Below are 18,958 nucleotides of genomic sequence, written 5' to 3'. Positions count from 1 at the left end.
CATGCTCCGCCCATCCTGGCAGCACCTTGGATTGATTGTCTAGTTCTGCATGCTCCACCCATCCAGAAGCTTTTTGGATTCAGCCCTATCTGAGCCACAAGAGACTAGGATTCTTCGAAGAGAATAGGGATGTTGTTAAGCAAACATAATATTTACCCAATAATAGTAATAATAATAATCTCTGTTTTTATTTTTTAGTGAGGGAAGACATTCAGCTATCACTTCCATTTTAGAGGTTAGTGGTGACTATTTCCATCCCTGTCATCATCTAGCTTGTCCATGATCCACACTTTATGGAGTGTGCACATCTTCCTTCTTTCACAAGGAAGAAAGGCTTAGACATTTGTGCAACAAAAACTCTTAACAGGTATTCAGACTCTGTGCCGGGCAGCAAAACCACTCCTTCCTGTGGAACAGCATTCGATTACCTGAGTGGAGGAGTGAACATTCTTAGCAACAGGTGCATGTTTACCTGCTCCAGCCTGGGTGCTGACTTGGCTAGGCTGCTTTGAAGCGCAGGTAATAACTCCTCTGCGTGGAAACTAGCTCCGCTAGGAATCAGTTGCCACGCAACTGCATGGTATTTCTCCATAATACTGCCTTGCCTATGATTACAGAGTGAGGAGCTTTTATAGTCATAATAATACCTTACACTTGTGCCAGGCTTTTTACATAAGAGCATCCCAATAGGGTAAAGAGAGACGCTCTTTATGTAAGTCCTTTCACCAAGCACTAAAAATACCCATGCTTCCAATTTAGCTATGTGGCAGCCATCCTCTCCCAGTTAAAATATACAATAGCTATTTTGGCAGGAGGTGATACGGAGGATTGCACATCAGATTTAAAATGTGAAAGAGGTTCATGTGTATGTGATAGAAACATCTTGGGTAGAGAAGATCTTGGGTGTACCCACAGGGATGCTCCTATGCCGCTAGATATTTTGGGGGTGTCTATTTCCAATTTGGTACCTGGGAAAGGTTTTGGTTTTTGCATGAAACATGAGAGTGATTGCCAAGAGCATGGGGGTCAACTCTCGGAGTTACTCAGCTGATACAGTCAATGGCATCAGGAGAACTCCTTTTACCATCTAGTAGAGAAAATTTTGATTCTGACATCCTACTTTTCACCCAGGGAACACTCATCTGGCAGGATCCAGTGCATTGTTTTTCATCCCTTAAGCTTTCAGAAATTCAGGTGCTGTTATCAAAGAAACAATCTTCTCTCTGAAAACAAGTACTTTGTTGAGTTCTCTGACAAACAAGCCTGTTAACCTTTTAAGTAAAATTACCATAACCCAGTGGAAGAAGCCCAAGCTAAGCCAGTGTAAATTTTAATTAGCCACCTAAATGGGTTATGAAAATGATTTGAAAGTAAAATCCTTCTTTGCTGTCACAGGGCATATTTTTTTTCTTTTAGAATGTCTTCAAAAATCCCCTCTTTGGGAAACCACCCACTCCTGGTCCTTCTCTTTCTTCAGCATTTACATCATTTAAGCTTGCTTGAATTATTCCAGTTGTCTTCCTTGCCATGATTATTCTAATAGTCCACTTCCTTGCCAAGCTGTCTAATAGTCATACCACTTTTAGGAGATTTCTTAAAATTTAAGGTGGCTGCCGTGGGTATGAAAACTCTCCAATCTTCTTGTAGCTCTTTGGCTGTGAAACTAAGTTCTGACTTGTAGGATGTGAACAGAAGTGATTCATGTATCTTTAAGGTCATGCCCTTAAAGGTAACAAATGTGTCCACTCCTTTCCCCTTCTTTTCTGAAACTTGGGAAATGGATGCATCTCTAAGTGAGAGGGCTGGGAACTGAGTCTTGGGGGCTGTTGATGTCAGCAGCTGTATTTTCCGCTATGTAGAAAAATCTAGTGAAAGAGATTCAAGCCAACATACTATACAGAAAAAGAGGAGGGGCCAGAGAGAAAATATTATAACTCGTAATGGTTTTAATATATAACCTGCTCTAATTTGAAGCATTTCTTGCAATTATTATTTCCATTAAAATTATACAATTCATTTAAGTGATTGAAAATAGACAAGACACATTCAAGATACTTTAAGTAGAAGACTTAGATGATTTAGCTGATACAATATATATTTGTTTAAAAATAATACCAAATTCAAGGCCCTCCCTGGTGGGGCGCTATGGGTTGAAGTGCAGCACTATGAAGCTGCTGCAGCCATTGTAGCGTGAGTTTGATCCCCAGCCAGGGAGCTCACCCACAAGGCACAGCAGACCTCTCCTGACCTACCCTTCCCCAACCCCCCACATCCCTGCTACTCCCCTCAGCAGTGTATTTCAATCCATCTGCCTGTTCTGCTGCCCACTCTGTCTCTGGTGAATCCTCTTGTCCCCCCACACCTCTAGCCTGCACCCCAGTTCTGTATGCATAAGTAAATAAATCTTATAAAAAACAATACCAAATTCATTTAATATGTCACAAAGGACCACAGATTAAATTTTGTCATGTGCATTTAGTGCTTCAGGCTTTGGTTTTGCTTCATTATGTGTCCTTCCAGCTGGGTGTTTCTCTTACTGTGGTACAAAATATGATCATCTTAAGCAATGCTCTGGATATTTTAAATGATAAGAATCTCCATTCAAGATAAACATGTTAGGGAAAAAAATCGCTTATAATTACATTGGACTTTTACTACATTTTTGCTAATTAACAACCATATTAGATTATTTCCCCAATGTAATTCCATTTAATACAGTATAGAGCGACTACTAAAAAGTAAGTTATATCAAATCCTACATCTAGGTATAGTATTACAGTGACATTCAAACACTAAAGTTATGGTGGTGCATGGCTCTATGTAAAAACTTTTTATATATCTATGTGCATGTAGAGTTATTACACAAGTGTGTATAAATATTTTCACTTTGCATTTAAGAGTCTGCTAAAATTGGGTCTTTCAAGGTGTGCTTTGATTTTCTTCTGACTTTTGTTCTATTGTTTTTAATAAGGTCACAAAGAGTTGAAATAATTCATAATGCTACATCAATAAGCAGGAATTGAAGGGAATGAGAATGTCACAAAATATATTTCCTTTCAGTTCCATCCACTTCACAGTGAGCTATTTTCTACATGATTTCCCAGGTGAATGTACCTAGCAACACACCTGATCACAACATATCATTTCCTAGATGAGGAGTGAGGTTTGGGTCACATTTACTCCAAACAGCCCATTCAGGTCATTTCTCTAGAGAAAAGGACATCAAACTGAGAGCCAGAGTAGCTTCTGATTATTAATTAAAATTTCTTCCCAGATTTATTGAAGTATGACTGGCTACTAAAAATAAGCATTTATGTTGTACATGGGATTTTTTCCCAAGTGCAAAATGTAATGATTTCATATATACGTGTCATGTCATATGATCACCACGATAAAGTTAATGAACACATCCATCACCCAATATAGTGAGTGATAAACACTTAAAAAAATAGACAGGCCAGAGGTGGGGGTGGGGGTGTGTGAGAGGATTCACCAGAGACAGAGTGGGGAGCAGAACAGGCAGACTGACGAAGTACCCTCCTGAGGGAGCAGCAGGTGGCTCAGGAAAGGTCTGCCACACCATGTGGGTGACCTCCCTGGCCAGGGGTTGAACTCTTGCTTCAGTGGCTTCGGTAACTCTCTCCCTTTGGGCTGTACCTGAGTTCTGTATGTATAAATAAATTACTTAGTTTATCACTTATAGTTACAAAAGCTAAATGTTTTTTTATAAATTTCTTCAAATTTTAAGTTTTTCTCCATTCTGATATATGTGTATGTGGGTGTATACTTATATCTGAATAAGTATACAATATCATAACGGAATATTACTCAGCCATAAAAATTGAGAAAGTCCTGCCTTTTGCACCGACATGAATGAAACTAAAGGACATTATTCTAAGAAATAGAGACACATGACGCATGACCCTGTTACCTCCCTTCAAGTGCTGCACTTGATATCGTTGAACCACCAGAGAGGGTCCAAACACTTAAGATGTACTTCCTTAGCAATGTTTAATTGTATAATATAGTATTATGAGCAACGGTCACTCTGCTAGGCATTAGATCCCCCCAATCTTTCCCTCATATAACTAGAATCTTGTACACTTTGACAGACATCTCCTCTTTCCTCCCACTCCTCAGTCCCAGCAACCACCATTATGTTCCTACTTCTATGAGCGTGGCTCATAGAATTCCTGCAATTCTTCATGTAAGGGAGGTAACAGGGTCATGCATCATTTGTCTCTATTTCTTAGAATAATGTCCTTTAGTTTCATTCATGTTGGTGCAAAAGGCAGGACTTTCTCAATTTTTATGGCTGAGTAGTATTCCATTATGATATTTGTATACTTATTCAGATATAAGTATATACCCATATACACATATATCATAATGGAGAAAAACTTAAAATTTGAAGAAACTTATAAAAAACATTTAGCTTTTGTAACTATAAGTGATAAACTAAGTAATTTATTTATACATACAGAACTCAGGTACAGCCCAAAGGGAGAGAAGAAGTATGAGGATCCACAAGAGGTAGAGGGGAGCAGAGCAGGCAGACTGATGAGGTGCTTTACTGAGGGGAACAGTGGGGAGACAGGAGAGGTCTGCTGTGCCCTGTGGGTCACCTCCCTGGCAGGAGCTTCACAATGTGGTGATCCATGGAGACCTCTGGAAGGTCTTTTTAAATGAGAAAAAAATATGACCTCAGTGGATACCACAGAAGTTAGACTTCACCTGTGTGTGAACACATATTCCTCAGAGTGCATGAGGAGTGTCTGTGGTCAAGACAGTGAACAGGAAGACAGCAGAATGTCCTGGGTGACTGGGGGTCCCTCGGAAAACTCACGTGGAGAATGGCTGTTTCTCAGTGTTCACAGGTGACTCAGAATTAGGCCCAAAGGAACCTGCTAAGCCCTGGTGACCATCTTTGCCGAAACTTGCAAAACCTTCCATCAGAATAACACCTCCTTCAGTGCTTAGAAACAAGGGGGTGGGAAGGGCCTGGGGACATCTGGAAGTGCCTCCCAAATCTGGATATGGGCTACTTAACTAATATTTATTGGGGCAGGGAGGCTTCTTTTGCCAAGAACCTTTGTGATAAAATGAAATGGTCAATTTTCTGGTTCTCCTAGAAATCTTTACTGCAGTACAAAACGATAAGTGAATCTGTAAATGTATCCTTAAGAAAAGAACATAATAAAAATGAATGAAAGAAAAGAAAACGGGGCTATAGAAGCTAATGTTTTGCATTTGAAAATAGTAACTCATTTATGGTTACAATGCTATGAGGTAGGTGCTTTTACAAGTTTTCTAAGGAGAGTGACCCCCCAAAGTTAGATCACTGTTACAGATTAACCAGCTAAGGAAGACTCAAGCTGAGCTGTAAATGCCTGTGACTGGCCCCACAGGGACGTGTCTGCCAGTGAGTGATGGGGTGAGCATTCAAGACACAGGGAAGGAGGGCATGGAGGTGCCCAGGCAGGCCTCTTGGGTAAAGAACTTCTCAGATTGGGGCACAGAACACACTGGAATCAACCACAGAGTCTATGGGGCATGCTTTCATGGAGGAAGGGAGAGCATATTAGCTGATCTGAGAGTAAATAGGTGTAGGGCAGATGAAGTCAAGCAGATTGCTGGAATCCCTGAGAAGCCACATCCCAGTTTCAACCAAGACCTACCTAATACTGCTCAGCCCCTGGTGGCCATCCCCTAGTCTGCTTACTCTCTCTAAAAAGTCCAGCTTGATGCTGGGTAGCTTTGAAATATACTACTTTATTCTTTCTGAGAGAAAATAGCATCCATAGAGCTTAAAAAAACAAAACAAAACAAAAAACTATGAATGAAGATGCAGGGTGGCAGGCTAGGGGGCCTCCCTCGTGGCACCTTGTTTGAAGTCGCCATGTTATCAAGCCATTGCCAGCCTTCAGCATGAGCTTGATCCCCAGCCAGGGAGCTGACCCACATGGCACAGCAGACCTCTCCTGTCTCCCGGCTGCTCCCCTCTGCAGTGTATTTCAGTCAATCCCCTGTTCTGCTCCCCACTCTGTCTTTGGTGAATCCTCTCCCTCTGCACTCTGCACTTCTGACCTACAGTTTGTGTATGTATAAACATACAAAATGAGTCTTAAAAAAATAAGTGTGCAGAATAGAAAGAGGACTTACTAGTTTTGGACACCCAAAGAAGGAGCTCTGTTTTAGGCAAACTTTTTAACTTTCGATCATCAATGTCCTTCATACTTTCAGTTTAGTAAAAGGGCTGATTCAACTGGATTACCTCCAAGTCCTGTTTCCACACTTACTTCTGGCTTCAGAGCAATGGTCTGAAAGATCTGTGTCACAACTGAATTGGCTCTGTATCCATGTGCACCTTAAATTTAATTCAGAGCCCACTCAGAGTTAGAAGATTGGAGACTTTGGAATATTATCTTGCATTTGTAATTTTGCTTGAGCATTATGTTGGAGAGAGTTTTGGTACCTCATTTCTGACCATAAGAACAAAATAGTGACTATCAGAAAGAATGGGGTAGTGCAGGAAAAAGTAGCTAATTGTATGCTGATGAAGAGGAAGGAACTCTGGAAAGAAACAATGTAGTATATACGGATATTGATTTTTAAGGCGAGATATCTGAAACCACCATCACATTGTAAACCATGCTATTGTAATTTTTTTTTAAAAAAAGCAATACTATTTTTAAAAATTCCATGAAGTAACTACATCAGGATGAACTCACTGAGGTAAGAAAATAGGCTTGGCAGGGAATATATTGTAGGCTGTAGATTTCATTGGTTTCTTTTGCTGTTCTAATTATGGATGAGTATTTTCAAATACTTATTAACTCTGCATGAGTTTTAAAACGGCTACAGTGTCCCCATTCAGGCAAGACACTCTTTAGCATTTTATGTGGTAGGTGCTGAAATGTGGACAAAATCGAGCTCAGTATCCATTAGACAGTCAGCCCACTAACCAACCCCCAAACCTAAAGGTTTTAAGTATTTTCATTAGACAGGCTGTGTTTCTACATGCAAGCCCTTCTCTCTTTATAACTCCCCCAAATCCTATCTGGCCAGTACACTACTCATACCTACTTTTGAATTTTTATCTCTTTGTTGCAGGTATTGCCAACTTAGAAATGCATCGGCGACATTTCCATTTCACAAATCCTCCTGACCCAGGCTTCTCGTTTTAAAAATAAATGGAAGCTCACCGATTCCAGAGGCTCCCTTTTCAAGGGATGTTTTGTGAAGACAGAATTTAAGAGTTTTCCAGAATTACCACGTACAATTATTATAAAAAGAGTAGATGCTTGGTAGAGAAAACTAAGCCATGCATACATCCATGATTTAAACAAAAATTAATAAACACCAGCAGCCAGGTATATACACAGTCACACTACATTTTGATGTACTAGAAATTTCCCACTGTGGAATAGCTGGGCAACTTTAGACAAATTCAGTTGTTTGTGTCAAAATTCTACTTTGTAAGAAAAGATCTGGAGACTCAGTGATTGCATGATATATGTAGCACTGGACATTTATTTTGTACATAGAAGAATAAAAATACTGTTGTTATCATGAATATTGTTTGTGCATGTATACTATTGCATGCCTGCCTGGGTCATACAACACTGTTATTTCCTGCATGCTATAGCCAGCAGTGCACTGTCACCTTGTGTACACAAGACACTGCTCGATTTGCTGGGACACAGAGATGAGTGGAAGTAAGTCCTCGTGAGGCTGGCTTCCAAGCAAGGAGAAACACTCTTAGACCGTAGTAAAATTATATCTGATGTAAACGTGTGTGTACACACATGTGCAGATAAGGTACTATGAAGTAGATAATAGTGTGAGGGAAAGTAGTCTGACTGGTGTGAAAAAGAGTGATTGGTCCCATTTTCATTTTTAGTTTGGGAGATCAGGAAGCAAATATGGACAGAGGAGAGTGAGGGCCAGGCTTAAAGGCATTCAAACTTCAGAATTCAAGCAGGGGAGAGGGTGGCCGGGAAGCTCAGGAGACATCAGAGGGGATAGGGAAGAAAGCAGAATCATAGAAGGTAGTTACTTGACTCCCACTTCAAGTGGGGTGATAAAGAGAAAGGGAACTGGATTTGAAAATATGAGTTAATCACTGTCTTGGCAAAATAAGCCTGGTTATCTTTCAGAGTGCTCCTTACTATTGTCATTCTGTAGTCCCTAAAAGCAGCTAGTATTCGCTGACACACGTTAAATGCAAGGCACGGAATTTTACCTAGACTTTCTCATAGATTAATTTAGTCTTCATGATAAATGTATGCAATACTCATTATCATTTTTTAGATAAATAGACTGAGGCAGGGAGAAACTTGGAGCTGTGGAACTGTAAGTGCATAGGGGCCGGGATTGGTCTAGTCCCCTGTTCCTTCTGCGAAAGTACTGTTGTCTCCTGCGATAGTACTGTTGTCTTTCCTACAGTTTCTACCACCATGCAGGGGAATGAAGATGGCACCATCATATTAACAACTAGTCGTTTATTTATCAATGTCCTATTATTCAAATGTAGGAAGTTTTCACATTTCTGCTAAGACTAATCATGAATGACCTCAAACATCTTATCATACACTTATCTTAGCCTTAAAACAATTAATTTGAATATTGAGCTCATTATAAAATTAAAATGAGGGCCTCCTTGGTGGTACAAGGGTTAAAGTCTCAGTGCTGTCAAGCTATCTGCAGCCTGAGTTCCATCCCTGTCCGGGAAGGTGACCCACATGGTGCAGCAGACCTCTCTGTCTTGTCCACTGCTCCCCTCAGCAGTATATTTCAGTTAACCCACCTGTTCTTCTCCCCACTGTGTCTCTGGTGAATCTTCTCAGCCCTCACCTCTGGCCTAGACTCCAGTAATTATATGTATAAATAAAAATACATCTTAAAATAAATTACAATGATCAGATTTCTCTTCACTTTGGTTATATATATTTATTTTTTCTTTCTCCACATGTCTGCTAGTGGGGAATTAACATTTGAGACCCATTCATAATTTATATTCATTTCGTTATTACTAAGGTGAAACATCTTTTCTTATACATTTATTTGTCACTTCAAATTCTTATTTTTGTGCAGGACCCATTCCTGACCTCCACCCTTGTTTAGCAATGTGATCTTAATTTCTTGCTTATTTTGAGTTTTTCTTCTTTTTTATAGTATTAGAAAGAATATGTAACTATTTAGCTCTCCTACGTGTTGCAAATGATTTCCTTATTTCATTTAAATGGCTTTGCATTTAAATAGCTTTATATACTATTTTTCCCACTTAAATATTTCTGCATTTTTGAGTATTCGGTTCTCTTGGTTTTCACTTGTTTCAGCTTTATTGTTACCTTTAAATAGGACATTTCCACCCCAAGATTATATTAAAGTTTCTTTTTAAATAAATGTCTTTTTTGCAATAACTCAAAGGAAGGTCTTGAGCTTGTACATCCCAGCAGACCTATCCACAGTTAGACTAATTAAATAAAAGAAAGGAAAAGGCAATTTTGAATTTATTTCTTTAGCCTTAGTTCAAGTGCTCAATCACCATCATAGCCAGTGCTTCTTGTCTGCAGTACTTTCTCATTGGCACAGGAAGCTTTTTTAAACATATTTATTAATTTATGCATCGAAGAACTGGGGTACAGGTCAGAGGTGCAGGGGGGTGGGGTAGGTTGAGAGGATTCACCAGAGTCAGATTGGGGAGCAGGACAGGCAGAGCAACTGAAATACACTGTTGAGGGGAACAATGGGGAGACAGGATAGGTCTGCTGTGCCATGTGGGTCACTCCCTGGCCGGGGATTGAACTCGTGCTGCAGTGGCCAGTGATAGCTCGACAAGGCCTGGTGGCCTGTGCCCTAGGAGATTTGATGGGCAGTGCTTCTCAAATGCTGACATGCCCACCCTTGCCTAGGTGTGTGCTAAGACGCAGCTCCTGACTCAGTGTCCTGGAGCGGCTTGAGCTTCACATATTGCATGAGCCCGGACAGGTGATTCTGATGCTGCCACTCCTGGCCCACCCCGTGTGCCAAGACTCTGGATTTCCTTTCATGGAGGAGTTGTGAAAATTCCTGACTTGAATTTCTCTGCTCATTTAATTGGTAATACTTATCAATGTGTAATGGCATGTTTACCCTGAGTTAAATGCCTGTGTATACTTTTTCTGGATTTTCTGACCTCTTCTATTGATGCATATTTGATTCCTGCCATATACTATAATAAAATCCATATAGCTTTGCAAGATGATTTAATATATAGCAAATGAAACATTTATCAATAGTTTTTCAACTTCCATTGAACATCATATTTTATTTAAATTGAAATTACATTCACTTTGAAAACAAGTTAGTAAGAAATAATTATTTACAAAATGTCTTTTGCATTCCAGACTTTCTCTATTTTCCTCTATCAGCTTCTGTGTGTCTGTGTGGAGTGAATAGCTACATCCTCTGCCACCCCTAAATTGTATGTTGAAAAACTCCTCTTTGGGAGGTGATTAGAATTGGATGAATACATGAAAGTGGAGTTCCTACAAGTACTTGCTTGTAAAAAGACACAGATGGGCCCTCCCTGGTGGTGCAGTGGGTTAAAGCACAGCACTATGAAGCTAGATGCAGCCACCTCACCAGTTTGATCCCCAGCCAGGGAGGTGTCCCACATGACGCAGCAGACCTCTCCAGACCCGTCTGATGCTCCCCTCAGCAGTGTATTTCACAGTCTGCCTGTTCTGCACCCCACTCTGTCTCAGGTGAAGCCTCTCACAGCTTCTGCACCTCTGGCCTGTACCCCAGTTCTGAATGCATAAATAAATAAATCTTAAAAAAAAAAAAGACACGGAGAGATAAGATTTTTCTCTGCCTCATGTGTGGATGAAACAAGAAGGCACCTATCTGCCAGACAAAGAGAGGGCCCTTGCGAGAAGTCCAAATGAGCCAACCTTGAACTTGAATTTTTAGTCCCTGAAATTGTAAGACATAAATATCTTCTGTGTAAGCCATTCATTTTATGGAAATGTAATAACATCCTGAGCTAAGACAGTTGCTCTGAAAAATTTTATAGTCTCTAAATATGATCTTACAATATTTAACTGGTCTACCTTTGGTATCTTAATATTTCAATCTTACAATCAAACATAATATATTTGATTTTTTTTGGTAGATAAAGCTGTAGTCACTTTGGGGAGGTCTTCCCTCCTCAAATAGTTGAACTTTATGGTTGCTACTTACATGTATTTTTAAATTTGATTTAAGCTAAATCTTACTGTAACAGGTACAGATTTCATGGACTCTGCCCCCACTCCAGATACTGGAACTACAAATCCCATCGATAACAAGGAGAAACACGCTGGGACGTGAGGGTGGAGCTGAGCAGCCAGGTTAGGATAAAATTGGACATGTGGGCTCTGGGGGGGTCTCCTGGCCTGGTGGTTCACAGCTGGTCATTTTGGCTTTCAATCGGTTTTCAGGGTGCTGGTGGAGTCCAAGTCAGCAGAACTGGTAGGACATTCTAGTTGACTTGTATTTCTCTCCCTCTTTCCCTGGGTTGTTTCCTTTACCTTTCTCCTTGTAAATAAATCCATTATTGAACCTTTTTGCATGTGTCCATAATACAATTAAATCTTAAGTGAGGACCCACAGACAGGCAACTCAAGTCACATTGGGGTGCCCTGTAACATTACTAGTGTGACTTAAGTAAGATTAGTAATATTAATAAGTAAGATCAGTAATATGATTAGTAAGTAAGTAAAATTAGTAAGACTTTGAGGGTCTGGTAATCAGTTGGTTGGGGCCATCCAACCAATCCCTGTCACTGACTAGACACAATCAAAATACTGAGTGTGCCTGGACATGATTAGAAAGGAAGGGTCCATTCTTTCAGGAGTCTTAGGCCAGCACAATTAGAGAATAACATAGGCAATGTCTGACAGGATATGAAAAAGGCTGCATGACTTAATATTTATTGATGGGGTATTTCATAACACAGAGAATAAGCACCCAATTTTGACTGTGGTGAGTCAGGTGTTCTACCAGGACATGATAGATCTGATTTCAGAAGCTGGGATAGAGGGACCTCCCTGGTGGCGCAATGGGTTAGGGCGTGGCACTGGAAGCTCTACACAGCCTCCTCAGCATGAGTTCAATCCCCCACCCCAGAGGTGACCCACATGGCACACACCATGTGGCCTCTGACCTGCCCACTGCTTCCCTCAGCAGTGTACTTCGACGATCTGCCAGTTCTACTCCCCATTCTGTCTCACCACTCTTGCATCTCTGGCTTGTACCCTAGTCCTGTATGAATAAGTAAATCAATTTTAAAAGAAAAAAAAGAAACTGGGATAGAAATTATTTATTCAAAAAAAGGGAGGAACTTGAATGGAGGAGGTATGACAGCTTTGCCAGACCTTGGAAATATTTTTAAACAATGCTTTATTGTTCTGAGTATAGGTATTAACTCTTTCATTATACATGTAAGCTCTTCTGGAAATTTCACTAAAAACATTTGTTGGATAAAGCAAATGTAGAATGTCTGGATTAACTCGTAAGTGTCCTGTCAAGGGAATATTTCATTTAATGCCACTCCTTAGTATAAACATGGATTGTATGTGTGCATTATTACCTAATAAATCTCCCCTCCCCACACCCAGCTATGCACTAGTGTGGATCCTGGAACTCCCGTATCACCAGCTACTGCTCATCAATCCCTCGGTCCCATGTGCAACCCCTGTTGATGAGCAACAATGGCTGTTGTACAGGCAGAAATCAGGAGGAACATATGTCTCTTATTCTACCAAGTCTTTCATTTCATGCTGTTACCAAGATGCCTAGAAATCCTGATTGGATGGGAAGGAGATTAGCATTTTCCCTAGTGGAATAATTTCATTATAGCAGAAGTGTCATCTCCCTAAGCTAAATGTGGGAAGAATAATAGAAAAATTACAGATCATGGAACATACTAGGCTTTATTAGAAATTATGACATGACTTCAGAGAGCACATCTTGATATGTTTGAATAAACCCCATAAAATTTAGGTAACTGCATTACTCAATTTCAATTCTCACTTTTCTCATATGCATCCCTTTTATACAAAAAACACTCCCCACCATCTGGCTGATTTATAGAATAAAAAGCCATTGCAGGCTTCTGACTCTCCTTGTCTTCTGAGTTTACAGAAGAGACCTATTTAACCTCAATAGCATCAACTCCAATAATCAGTACAGTACAGGGAAAACCAAACTCTGCCCTGATGTGAGAACATTACATCACTTATAAGGCATTTCAATGTCTGGTTTCCTATGGGCATCAGAGACATCCATGTATTGTATAAAGATTCTTAAGAAATAAATCAACACATATTAAAACTTGAGCTTGCTGTGGCTTCTTTACCTTTATTCTTTTTAAAATTTTTTTTAAAGATTTATTTATTTGTGCATACAGAACTGGGGTATAGGCCAGAGGCTCAGGGGCAGCGAGAGGCTTCACCAGAGACAGTGTGGAGCAGAACAGGCAGATCCACGAAGTACACTGCTGAGGGGAGCAGGGGGTGGGTCAGTAGAGGTCTGCCGCGCCATGTGGTCACCTCCGGGGCAGGCGGGAATCGAACTCATGCGGAAGTGGCTTTAGCTTCTTAGTGCTGTGATTTAACCCGCTGCACCACCAGGGAGGGCCACTTTACCTTTATTCTTAGTATAAGACTTTTTAACTTTAATTTTGTACTATGGATTTTCCTTTGGGTATTGCTGAAGTGGGGTGGAGGAGTGAATTCTATAGTTAATTTTAAGGTTATATGAAGGTATAAGTAATTTTCTGTTTCGTATGGTGAAACTGATAGAAATAGTACTGAGGTCCTGCTAGATAGCAAATCCCATGGGTGGCAGAAATTTCTAGGTACTAATATGTCTCCAGAGAAGAAATTGCTTAATCAATAGACACAATGAACTGAAATGAGGTGGATTAAGATAGAGAAGTTAGCAAAGATAAAATGTGATGGTTCCCAAGTTCTGTTCTGTGAGAGAAGAAAAATGAAAGAAAATGAGAGCTAGAAATAAGAACAACAACAACATATTAATATATTATATAATATATATTGTATTATACATATAATATACATTTTATGAATTCTGGAAATACTAAATTTAAAGGAACACTTCTTGTTATTATAAACATACTATACTTGTTCTTTCAGGATAAACATCTACAAAAATTCTACATTTAGAGTTCTTATGGTAAAAAAAGGAAGCTTCCTTTTTTTTTTCCGTTAACAACCATGTATCAGGTGCTTCTCACTTTATTTGAATTGTATGAAGTCAAGGTGGCTTAGAACTCTGTGTTAACTTAAGATGATGAGATGCACAGTTAGTACAGTGACCTTGGATTTTAACCTAATAAACCAATGAGTGTGGGCCTGGGGCAAGTTACTTTACTGATCTCCATATTAATTTTTGTAAGTAGGTTTATATTGATTCCTTTCAAGTTTTCTCTTGTTTAAAAATATTGTCTCCCCACTTAATGAATTATCAGTCTTGACAAAGTATGTCCACTTCCTGAAATATTTCTCATACTTTTCTTATAAAGAATCTTTTCATCCTTTGGTCATGGAATGAAAGATTATTTATATGAGAATACTTTACTTCTAAAATAATGATACATTACTAAAACTCTAGATCACAGCTTGGTGGTTGTTACTGTTTAATGTATTCCTTAAGGTATATGTTTTTCTACAATTGGTTTAGTTTTTAAGAGCTTAATACAACAGAGAAAATGGGTGGGGCTTCCCTGGTAGCTGAGAGGTTGGTTAATTCTCAGCACTAGGAAGCTATCCGAAGCTATTGCAGCATGTTCGATCCCTGGCCAGGGAGCTGACCCACATGGCACAGCAGACCTCTCCCATCTTACTCGCTGCTCCCCTCAGCAGTGTATTTCAGTACATCTGCCTGTTCTGCTCCCCACCCTGCCTCCGCTGAATCCTCTCATCCCCCGCCACCACATTGCACCTCTGCCCAGAAACCTAGCTCTTGTAAGTATAAATAAATAAATCTTTAGAAGCAAAACAGAAAGAATGGGGCTAGAGAGAAGAGGGAGAGGGAAGGAGAAAGAAAGTGAGGAGCAGAAGAGGAAAGAGAAGAGAAGGAGAGAGGAGGAGAAAGACAATTCTCTGTTTTCCAAATATATCCCTTTTGTTTCTTTTCATCTGTCTAATCTTCCAGTGGGCATTAAACAGTTGTCCCATTTCAAACAAAAGCATGGAGAAATGCATTAGTCCAGGAAATAAGTGATTCACTTTAGGAAGCAACTGGAAGCCTTGTAGTCATATAATGTGTTGGTTCAGTCTATACCCGGGTACTTACAAATAAACAATAAAAATTCACAAAATCAGAGGTCATTCTCTGAGGGCCTTTAAGAAGCAAGAAGGTGAGCTTAAGTTTAGTATTTTCCTATGCCTGTTGATACATGAAAACTACTTTACATTCACAACACATTTTTTTAAGAAATTAGTTATGAATTTAGATATTTAGGATACTCCTTGGAAAAATCAGCTTTCAAATGAAGATAATTTACAGTGAATGCTATTGAAAAAGCATGATTAAAAAAATAAAACTTCAGGTCACTATTGAAGAACAAACTTAAATATTTTCCTCTCAAAACTATTATATTTTAACCCAAATCACTGCTTATTATTAATTGTAATAACTGACATATAAAGAAAGCTACCTTATATGTCATGATGTTTGACTGTGAGGAAAATCATAGTCAGTACAAATTTAGAATTAAGTATATGTGTGTGTTGCCTGCCTCAGCACAAGGCATAGGAGTCGTGTTATACAACAGGAGGCATTTGGCTCCATTCAGTAGGACATTAAGGACAGATCGAGGAGCGTCCCCAGGAAATGCAGGAAATGGGGTGACTTAAATAATTTCAACAACGAGTCTATAGGAGTTAGTAACACATATGCCATAGTCAATTCACATCTGATTTCATTAAAAAACAAATCAAAACAAAACAAAAAACCTGTGCTCTAAGTGAGACCTTTATTTGACATACGTGCACAGTGCGTGTTCTCTCTAAGTGGGCTAGGTTTGTTCTCATGCCATGGGAGCAGGTGGCATGAAGCTGTTTTGATGAGGTTAAAAGGCTCCTCCCCTCTTTCCCCAAGCAGCAGCCTGAAGTACGTCAGCAGTAATTGTGTGCCTGGCTCGGCTGTGCAGGAAGGATGGAGGCAAAATTGATATGGAATAAGGGTGTCAAACTGCGCCCTGGATACCCCCTTTAAGTTGTTCCTCATTTTCATTGGCCGTGCCAGGGGTGAAACGCGTATAACTCGACAGCCTCTGTAGTAAGAACATTTCTATTTTCCTTCTTCATAAAGACCGAGTTAGTGTGCTCCTGGATATAAATGACGGGGTTTCTTTATCCTCTTCTCATTTTATTATTTACAAATCAGACTTCGGCTCAGTTAGATAAAAGAGAGAGGTTCTGTTGCCTAGATGTGAGGCCTTTAATGAGAATGGGAGACCCCAGGGAGCCGAAATCCGAAGTAGAACCATGCTGCTTTCGGGTTTCTTGTCATTTCTTCAGTTGCTTCTTCTCCTCCCTTTTCCATTGGGCCTAGTGAGCAGGAACTATCCAAGGTGCTAGGATGCTGGCAGCTTTGCTGTTCAATGCAGACGGATTGCAGAAACAGAGAAGAAAGATTACTGCTTATTTCAGAAGGTAGGTTCTTTGTTTCAGAATCCCTGATTAATCAGCAGCAGCATCAACAGACTAAGGCAGCTGGAGAGGAGAGAGAGAAGGGAGGGAGCGAGGGGCAGGGAGGGAGGGGAGAGAGAGAATGAGAGAGAGCTGGTTGTCACGGGGGAGGAACGATGCCACAAGCTAGGCTGCTTCAAACCTTCTGTATGTAAGTAGCAATGAGAAAGAGCATCTTTTGGGCTGAAAGGAGACATTTAGAAAGGATGCTTCTGATTTTTTGCTTTCATTTATTTTTGTCTTCACAGAATATAATCAAATGAGGCACCTCAGCCAGCCTGGGTGATTGCTTCGAGTCTTACAATCATCTGTGTAGCAAAGTGGGTAAAATCATTCCATTTCTTCCCTGCTGGACCTGGAAGGAGAGGGGCCGTGTGTTCATGCCCACCCGTTAGCTATAGCCTCTTTCTTCTGAATGTGGATTGAAGGAAGCAAGCACCTGTTTTCTGCTACCGTGTCTTTCTAGAAAACTTTAAAGGCCATTTTACCTGATAGATAGAAAGACATCAAGAATTCTCTGATTTCTAGTGATGAAGAATCTGGCAGTGGACACTTACCCCATCCAGATACAATGCACTTTAATTGAAGAAAAACTGAACTGAACTACAAGTCTGTGTCTTATGGTGCTGGATTACCCCACAGCGCTGCCCTGAGGTTCATCACAAGCGAGGACTCTGACAGACTCAAGTCACCTTCTGATTATTGCACTTAGCTCTCCCTGGGGATTTAAATTTTGGTATGTATATCGTTTTTCAAATTCTTTAAGCATGCTAATTGAAGGCAGCATTAAACAGATCAAGCAGTCTGGTTATGAAATGGACCCGGTTTTAGCTGGGGAGACTTCATGCTGAAGTTTGCATGTCTTTCTAGGAGGATCAGAAAGAAAGCCACAGCAAAGGCATCTAGGGCTTTAATGAATGTCAGGCTATGTTGAAGCCTCTTAGCCCCTTAGTGCCATTACCACAGAAATGGTTAAACTAGATTTTTATTGGTAAAATAAAACCCTGTTGAATTATTAAAAGCATTGAAAATATTTTCCAGGGTGTTAATTGGAATTCACGTTGTACATGCTAGCTATTTATCTGCCATTCCATATCATAAATATTTGATAAAAGTATATCAGCACACTTGTATTAGCCCAATTTTGCCTTCTCAAAAAGGCACAGAACCCCCTTCCCCCCCCAAAATCCAAACTATCAGACACCTAACTGAAACTGCTTCTTCCTAAGTGATTAGGCATAAACCTTTGAGAAAAAATATATTTTAATGCCACCTAACATCAGAAAGATTTCACTAGTGCCATCACAATACATATTTTCTATAAAACTTTAGATGGGCTTGTTTTATTTGGGAAATATTTATTTTTGTTGGAGTGTACCCATTCTAATTTTTTCAATTGCCAGCAATGTTGTAATTACAAGAAATGTAGGTCTTTCCTATCTGAAACTACTATCACATGGAATAATGTTGTTTATTCTCACTAGGTGATTTTAAAGTTGGTTTAGAACTATCCAGGTGGATTTCCTCCCTAACCATAGTCAAAAATAAGATAACAAAATTGAAAAGTTTATTTGATGTGGTTTTTTTTTTCTTTTTTGGTCATTTTAACATGCAAATTTTATAACTCAGTCTTGGGAATAATGAATGCAATGCAAGAGTGAAAATTAATTTCCCTCCTAATTCATCATAGCCTTTACCATGTTCCAATTTATTTTCTATATTATCAAGTGGGAATCGAATAAATTTGTGTGATAAAATATGAGCCAGAAATGTTGATATTATTTTATTTTTATGTGGAAAGTGCAACATATGTTTGCCAACTCAGCAAAGAAGGAAGGAGGTTGACAGTTTGAAAAAAAAAAAAAAAAGTGAAAACAGACCTGAGAAAAATATTACAACTTCACAGGGAATTATAGAAAAGCCCAAAGATCTGTAAAGTTTAGAGGGAGAAGTATAAAAATCCTAAAGATGAGAAGATTGGTTATTGCTTAAAAACAATAAATAAGTCATAGACTGCCAGTTCAATTAGATGGTTTCTGTTGTAGCCCAAGTCAGCAATGTACTATACTATCTACTTTGCAAATACTGCCTTGTAAGCGTCTGGAAACATTTGGCTAAAGACTGAAAAAGTATGTCAAACATTCACATTTTGTCTGAGTCCCTAATATTACTAAAAATGTACATTCACCTAAGACATGAGGCAAATAGCA

General features: G+C 39.5%; 1 protein-coding gene across 1 annotated transcript in view; it reads left to right on the top strand.

Annotated features, from left to right (window-relative positions):
- The first annotated feature begins 16,537 nt into the window (after positions 1–16,537).
- NYAP2 (neuronal tyrosine-phosphorylated phosphoinositide-3-kinase adaptor 2) overlaps positions 16,538–18,958 on the top strand; it is a 193,960-nt gene continuing 191,539 nt past the window's right edge. Inside the window, exons 1-2 of the mRNA XM_012725066.1 lie at positions 16,538–16,712; positions 16,997–17,484. The gene's annotated coding sequence lies outside the window, so the exon portion shown is untranslated. The remainder of the gene's footprint in view (positions 16,713–16,996; positions 17,485–18,958) is intronic.

The sequence above is a fragment of the Condylura cristata genome, unplaced genomic scaffold, assembly GCF_000260355.1.
Source record: "Condylura cristata isolate star-nosed mole 26May11 unplaced genomic scaffold, ConCri1.0 scaffold00002, whole genome shotgun sequence".
NCBI lineage: Eukaryota > Metazoa > Chordata > Mammalia > Eulipotyphla > Talpidae > Condylura > Condylura cristata.
The sequence above is the reverse complement of the archived record's forward strand: the minus strand, read 5'-3'. Positions and strand labels throughout refer to the sequence as shown.